Raw genomic sequence first — 8556 nt, forward strand, 5'->3', positions numbered from 1 at the left:
CGAATACATAAATGCCACAGACACTTTAACTGGGTGAACCCTTTCGGATTGTGATTCAGCTTTGCTAGAATCCCCAGATAGAGGTGTCCAGAGTTCTTAAGCACACTCTTTTTGCTTTGGATTACGACTTTAACTACTCAGTTTCAAGCTTTTTAGTTGACACCTTCACACCACAAGCACATGATTAGGGACAGCTTGTTTAAGCCACATAGGCCAAGATTTTACTCCTTTTAGGCCCTACTAACCATTGATGCTAGCCTTGGATCCTTTTACCCTTGCCTTTTGGTTTAAAGGGTTATTGGCTTTTTTCTCTTGACTTCTGGTTTAAAGAACTATTGCCTTTTTTTATTTGAATTTTTTTTCACATGCATATATTATTATTTTATTTTTCTTTTGCAACATACTTTTTCTTTTTCTTTTTGCTGCTTTTTCTTACTTCAAGAATCAATTTTTGAGATTTTTCATATTACCAATAGTACTTTTCCTTTTTCATCATTCTTTCAAGAGCAAACATTATTAATTTCAACTTCAAATATGCATTGTTTATTCATACATTCAGAAAACAAAAGCATTGCCACCACATCAAGATAATTGAACTATTCTTATTATATAACTTGAAATTTATGTATCTCTCAATTCTTTTCAAATAAAATTTTCTTTTAGGTAATGGTGAGAGATATATGAAACATTTTATCACTTTAAGACATAGATAGAAATGATCATGCAATAAGAACAAGAGAGCAGAAAACAAAAAATAACAAAAGAAAAGGGGATTAAAAGAACGAATCCACCATAATGGTGGCGGCTAATACTCCTCCTTGAGGATCCAATGTAGTGCATGATCTCTTCAATGTCACGCTCTTGTCTTTATTGTTCTTCCCTCATAGTCCTGTGATATTCTCTATTTCATGGAGGATGGTGGAGTGCTCTTGATGTTCCAACCTTAGTTGCTCCACATTTGAGCTCCACTCTCCCAGAGAATATTCAATTGATCTCAAAAAATTTTGGAAAAGAAAATACATCCCTTGAGGCATCTCAGGAATTTCTATTGAGGCGGCTCCACATGCTCTTGCAATGGTCCATGTGTCGACTCTCTAACATGCTCCATCTTTCTTTTAGTGATGGGTTTGTCCTCTTCTATGATAATTCCAACTGAATTGCATAGGTGACAAATGAGGTGAGAGATGTGGGGGCAAGTGTTTTTTCCTTCCTCTTCCTTGAGGTTTCACCAGTCTTTTGGTGCCATACTTAGGAGTGGTAGTAGTAAAAAAGCAAAGCTTTTACAACACCAACTTAAGAGTTTTGCTCGTCCTCAAGAAAATATGAACAATGTGGAAGAATAGGGTAAAAGAAGGTTTTGTGGGACGTACTAATCCTGAGAGGCTAGGGAATTCAAATTCCTTGCCTTCTAGATGGGCGTTGAACACCCAGCTTGTGCACAATAGTTAGCGTTCAATGCCAGCTTGCCTCCCATTTGTGGCGTTGAACACCCAAGAGGAACCTTCCTGGCATTCAACGCCAGATCTTCTGCTTTCTTGGGCGTTCAATGCCCAGCCAGTGCTTCCTGGTTGGCATTCAACGCCAGCAAGACACTCTATCCAGAGTGTTCTACTTTCATTGCTGAACCTTTCTGTATCTGTTATAACTGCTGCATATGATCAAAACATTAAAAAGTAAGGGAAAACTCTAAAAATAAACTAAAATAAACTCAAATGAAGATAAACAAAAGAAATAAGAACAGAAATACTCTATTCATGGTTGAGTTACCTCCCAACAAGCACTTCTTTAATGTCATTAGCTTGACAGATAACTCCTTTCAAGGAGGAAGATAGTCATAGACGAATAAATCCTTACTCCTTACTGGGAGCGTCCTTCCTGTGCTCTCATGGATTAGCTTAATACGCTCAAGAGACAGGCTCTTGTTTTCTGTACGAGTGGTGGACGAAATTGTGATCCCTATTTTGTGCCTTTTGGCATCATTGTGAAATTATTCCTTTTAGAAATTGACCTTCCTTCACAACTCCGTTCAACTAACCAGCAAGTGTACTGGGTCGTCCAAGTAATAACCTTACGTGAGTAAGGGTCGAATCCACAGAGATTGTTGGTATGAAGCAAGCTATGGTCACCTTGCAAATCTCAGTTAGGCGGATTAAATATTGATTTATGGGTTTCGAAAATAGAAAGAAATAAATAATAAAAAGGATAGAAATACTTATGCAGATTCATTGGTAGGAATTTCAGATAAGCGGAATGGAGATGCTGTAGAGCTCTCGGACGCCTGCTATCCCACTGCTTCTACTCAGTCCTTCTTACTCCTTTCCATGGCAAGCTTTGTATAGGGGTTCACCATCAACTGTGGCTACTTTCTTCCTCACGGGGAAATAACCTGTGCGGCTGTCACTCGCACAGCTAACCAGTCTGGAGGCATCACCCATGGTTGATAGCTACATCCCATCCTCGCAGTGAAAGCTAATGCTCACGCACTCTGTCACAGTACGGCCAATCACCGGTTGGTTCCCTCCCCTACTGGAATAGAATCCCTCTTTTGCGTCTGTCACTAACGCCCAGCAGGTTACAGGTTTGAAGCACGTCACAGTCATTCATGAACGGAATCCTACTCGGAATACCACAGACAAGGTGAGACTTTCCGGATTCCCAGGATCCTACTCGGAACACCACAGACAAGGTTGGACTTTCCGGATCCAGATAAATGCCGCCATCTATCTAGCTTATACCACGAAGATTCTGTTGGGGAATCTAAGAGATACACATTCAAGCCTTGTTGCATGTAGAACGGAAGTGGTTGTCAATCACGCGCGTTCATAAGTGAGAATAATGATGAGAGTTATTAGCTCATCACCTTCATCATGTTCTTGGGTATGAATGAATATCTTGGAATAAGAATAAGATAGAGATTTGAATAAAAGAAAATAGAACTTCATTAATCCTTGAGGTACAGCAGAGCTCCACACCCTTAATCTATGGTGTGCAGAAACTCCACCGTTGAAAATACATAAGCAAAGGGTTCAGGCATGGCCGAATGGCCAGCCCCCTAAACGTGATCACAGGATAGAAAATACAATCCAGGATGTCTAATACAATAGTAAGAGGTCCTATATATACTAGACTAGCTACTAGGGTTTACATGAGTAAGTAATTGATGCATAAATCCACTTCCGGGGCCCACTTGGTGTGTGCTTGGGCTGAGCTTGATCAATCCACGTGTAGAGGCATCTCTTGGAGTTGAATTTCGAGTTATGATGTGTTTTGGGCGTTCAACTCCGGATCATGACGTTTTTCTGGCGTTTAACTCCAGAAAGGAGCGTGTACTTGGCGTTCAACGCCAAGTTGCGTCGTCATTCTTCGAATAAAGTATGGACTATTATATATTGCTGGAAAGCCCTGGATGTCTACTTTCCAACGCCGTTGAGAGCGCGCCAATTGGAGTTCTGTAGCTCCAGAAAATCCATTTCGAGTGCAGGGAGGTCAGAATCCAACAGCATCAGCAGTCCTTTTTGTCAGCCTTTTTCAGAGTTTTGCTCAAATCTCAATTTCAGTCAGAATTTACCTGAAATCACAGAAAAAACACAAACTCATAGTAAAGTCCAGAAATGTGAATTTACATAAAAACTAAGGAAAACATCCCTAAAAAGTAGCTCAAACTTACTAAAAACTATATAAAAACAATGCCAAAAAGCGTATAAATTATCCGCTCATCACAACACCAAACTTAAATTGTTGCTTGTCCCCAAGCAACTGAAAATCAAATAGGATAAAAAGAAGAGAATATACTATAAAGTCCAAAATATCAATGAATATTAATTTAATTACATGAGCGGGACTTGTAGCTTTTTGCTTCTGAACAGTTTTTGGCATCTCACTTTTTTCCTTTGTAGTTTAGAGGTATTGGCGTCTCTGGGGGAACTTAGAATTTGGGATAGTGTTATTGACTTTCTTAGTTAAGCATGTTGATTCTTGAACACAGCTACTTTTGAGTCTTGGCTGTGGCCCTAAGCACTTTGTCTTCCAGTATTACCACCGGATACATAAATGCCACAGACACATAACTGGGTGAACCTTTTCAGATTGTGACTTAGCTTTGCTAAAGTCCCCAGTTAGTGGTGTCCAGAGCTCTTAAGCACACTCTTTTGCTTTGGATCACGACTTTAACCACTCAGTCTCAAGCTTTTCACTTGGACCTTCATGACACAAGCACATGGTTAGGGACAGCTTGATTTAGCCGCTTAGGCCTGGATTTTAATTCCTTGGGCCCTCCTATCCATTGATGCTCAAAGCCTTGGATCCTTTTTACCCTTGCCTTTTGGTTTTAAGGGCTATTGGCTTTTTCTATTGCTCCTTCTTTTTCTATATACTCTTTTTAGCCTATTTTTTTTTTCACTGCTTTTTCTTGCTTCAAGAATCAATTTCATGAATTTTTTTAGATCATCAATAACATTTCTCTTTGTTCATCATTCTTTCAAGAGCCAACAATTTTAACACTCATAAACAACAATATCCAAATTTTAACACTCATAAACAACAATATCCAAAGACATATGCACTGTTCAATCATTCATTCAGAAAACAAAAAGTATTGTCACCACATCAATATAATTAAATTAAATTCACTAATAAATTCGAAATTTATGTACTTCTTGTTCTTTTGAATTAAAACATTTTTCTTTTAAGAAAGGTGAAGGAGTGATGGATTTTATTCATAGTTTTAAGGCATGGTTACATACTAATGATCATGAAAGAAAGACACAAAACATAGATAAACACAACAATTAAAAACCGAAAACAGAAAGAAATAAAGAACAAGGAATGAATCCACCTTTAGTGGCGTCTTCTTCTTGAAGGTCCAACAATGTCCTTAAGCTCTTCTATGTCCCTTCCTTGCCTTTGTTGCTCCTCCCTCATTGCTCTTTGATCTTCTCTTATTTCTTGGAGAATGATGGAGTGCTCATGATGTTCCACCCTTAACTTCTTCAATGGAGACATCTCCTTCTATGATAACTCCACTGAGTAACATAGATGGCATATAAGGTGGGGGAAGGCTAGCCGTGCCATGTACGAAGGCTTGTCAGCTATTTGTAGAGTTCATTGGAGATGACTTCATGAACTTCCACCTCCTCTCCAATCATGATGCTATGAACCATGATGGCCCGATCCATAGTAAACTTCAGATCGGTTGCTTATAGGGATGATGGATCTTTGAATGAACTCCAACCACCTCTAGCTACAGGCTTGAGGTCCAGTCTTCTTAGTTGGACTGGCTTGCCTTTGGAGTCTACTCTCCATTGGGGGCCTTCCACACAAATGTCCATAAGGACTTGGTCCAACCTTTGATTAAAGTTGACCCTTCTGTGTAGGGGCGTTACACCTTGCATCATAGGTAAATGAAATGCAACCTTACATTTTCGGACTGAAATCCAAGTATTTCCCCCTAACCATTGTTAGATAATTCTTTGGGCTTGGGTTCATACTTTGGTCATGGTTCCTAGTGATCCATGCATTGGCATAGAACTCTTGAACCATTAAGATCCCAACTTGTTGCATGGGGTTGGCTAGGACTTCCCAACCTCTTTTGAATCTCAAGTCGGATTTCCGGATACTCATTTTTCTTGAGCTTGAAAGGGACCTCAGGGATCACCTTCATCTTTGCCACAACATCATAGAAGTGGTCTTGGTGGCTTTTGGAGATGAATCTCTCCTTCTCCCATGACTCGGAGGTGGAAGCTTTTGCCTTCCCTTTTCCTTTTCTTGAGGAAAACTCCGGTCTTGGGTGCCATTGAGGTGAATGAAAAATAAAAAGCTTAGGCTTTTTACCACACCAAACTTAAAATTTGCTCGTCCTCGAGCAAAAAAGAAAAGAAGAGTAGAAGAAGAAGAAGAGAATATTGAAAGAGAGGGAGAAGAGTGGGTTCGGCTATATGAGAGAAGAAGGGATTGGTGTTGTGTGAAAATGAAGAAGAAAGGAAAGGTATTTATAGGGAGAGGGGGGTTTGGGTTTCGGCCATTTTGGGTGGGAAAGGGTGGGAAATTGAATTTGAATTTGATGGAGGTAGGTGGGGTTTATGGGGAAGAGGAGGTTGATGTGAATGGTGAATGGAGTAATTGGGAAGAGGAATTGAGGTGATAGGTGAAGGTTTTTGGGAAGTGTGACATTGAGAATGAGATTTGGATTAGGAGAGTGTGATTAGGATTAAAAGAAAAGGTAGGTGGGGATCCTGTGGGGTCCACAGATCCTGAGGTGGGGATCCTGTGGGGTCCACAGATCCTGAGGTGAAAGGAAATACCATTCCTTCACCCTATAGGCATGTAACATGCCTTCATGCATCATTCTGGCGTTCAAACGCCCATTGATGCTCGTTCTGGGCGTTAAACGCCCATGTTATGCATGTTTCTGGCGTTGAACGCCAATTTCATGCTTGTTTCTGGCGTTCAGCGCCAGATTGTCCTCTGTGTGCGCATCCTGGCGTTTAACGCCAGGTTGTTGCTTGTTTTGGGCGTTCAACGCCAGAGAGATGCTCTGTTCTGGCGTTGAACGCCAGAAAGATGCTCCTTCTGGGCGTTGAACGCCAACCCGTGCGTCCCCAGGGTGAAAAAATTTTTTTCTTCTGTTTTTGACTCTGTTTTTAATTTTTTTGAATTTTTTGTGACTCCTCATGATCATGTACCTAATAAAACACAAAAATAACAAAGAAACAAAATAAAATAAAATTAGATAAATAAAATTGGGTTGCCTCCCAACAAGCGCTTCTTTAATGTCAATAGCTTGACAGTGGCTCTCATGGAGCCACAAGGTGATCAGGTCAACTTAAGTGTGGTATTCCCAACACCAAACTTAGAGTTTGGATATGGGATTTGAACACCAAACTTAGAGTTTGGTTGTGGCCTCACAACACCAAACTTAGAGTTTGACTGTGTGGGCTCTTCTTGACTCTGAACTGAGAGAAGCTCTTCATGCTTACTCTCTTTTGTCACAGAGGGATGGCCATGTGCTTGAAACACAAGGTAGTCCCCATTCAATTGAAGGACTAACTCACCTCTGTTGACATCTATCACAGCTCCTGCTGTGGCTAGGAAAGGTCTTCCTAGGATGATGCATTCATCATTTTCATTCCTAGTGTCTAGGATTATGAAATCAGTAGGGATGTAAAGGCCTTCAACCTTTACTAACACGTCCTCTACTATGCCATATGCTTGCCTCACTGACTTATCTGCCAATTGTAATGAGAACAAAGCAGGTTGTACCTCAATGATCCCCAGCTTCTCCATTACAGAGAGTGGCATAAGATTTATCCCTGACCCCAGATCACATAGAGCTTTTTCAAAGCTCATGGTGCCTATGGTGCAAGGTATTAAGAACTTGCCAGGATCTTGTTTCTTTTGAGGTAGAGTTCTCTGAATCCAAGTATCTAGTTCACTAATGAGCAAGGGAGGTTCACTTTCCCAAGTCTCATTACCAAACAGCTTGGCATTCAGCTTCATGATAGCTCCTAAATATAGAGCAGCTTGCTCTCCAGTCACATCTTCATCCTCTTCAGAGGAAGAATAGTCTTCAGAGCTCATGAACGGCAGAAGGAGATTCAAAGGAATCTCTATGGTCTCTAGATGAGCCTCAGGTTCCTCTGTATCCTTAATAGGAAACTCCTTCTTGCTTGAGGAACGTCCCAGGAGGTCTTTCTCACTAGGATTTTCGTCCTCCTCCTCCCTTGTGCATTCGGCCACTTTGATTAAATCAATGGCCTTGCACTCTCCTTTTGGATTTTCTTCTGTATTGCTTGGGAGAGTACTGGGAGGAGTTTCAATAACTTTCTTACTCAGCTGGCCCACTTGTGCCTCCAAGTTTCTAATGGAGGATCTGGTTTCATTCATGAAACTGAAAGTGGCTTTTGACAGATCAGAGACTATATTGGCTAAATTAGAATTGTTTTGTTCAGAATTCTCTGTCCGTTGCTGAGAAGATGATGGATATGGCTTACTATTATTCAGCCTGTTGCGTCCACCATTATTAAAACCTTGTTGAGGTTTTTGTTGATCCTTTGTAAAACCCGGTTAATTAACGGCTAATTAACCCATAAATGAGAATTTGTTCTAGAAAGCCTAAAATGTGATTTTTATGGCTAAATGTGATAGAGGAGATTGAGACGAGAATTTTGGTACCAATTTTATAGAATTCGGACCAAGATTGGACCGAACGGGCCAAACCGGGCCAACCGGACCCAAAGTGGGCCCTTGGCCCAACATAACTTAACCAAAACCCTAGTTTTCAGCACTCTCTCTCCTCATTTGTTACACACACAAGCTGAAATTAGAAAGAAAGGGAGGAAGAACACTCTCTCAAGTTCTCTCCCTTGGTTGATCTTCAAATCACCATAACTTTTGATCTAGAGCTCCGATTGCCGCCCCGTTTGCGGCCACGCGTTCACCGCGGAGAGCTCTACAAAACCCATACAACCAATCTTGAGGTAAGCCACGTATTACTGTTCGAAATCTCAGCCCTATTTCGAGTTTCTTGGGTAAAATGTTGAGATTTTGGGTTCTTTGATG

This window comes from Arachis stenosperma, chromosome 9, assembly GCF_014773155.1.
Source record: "Arachis stenosperma cultivar V10309 chromosome 9, arast.V10309.gnm1.PFL2, whole genome shotgun sequence".
Taxonomy (NCBI): domain Eukaryota; kingdom Viridiplantae; phylum Streptophyta; class Magnoliopsida; order Fabales; family Fabaceae; genus Arachis; species Arachis stenosperma.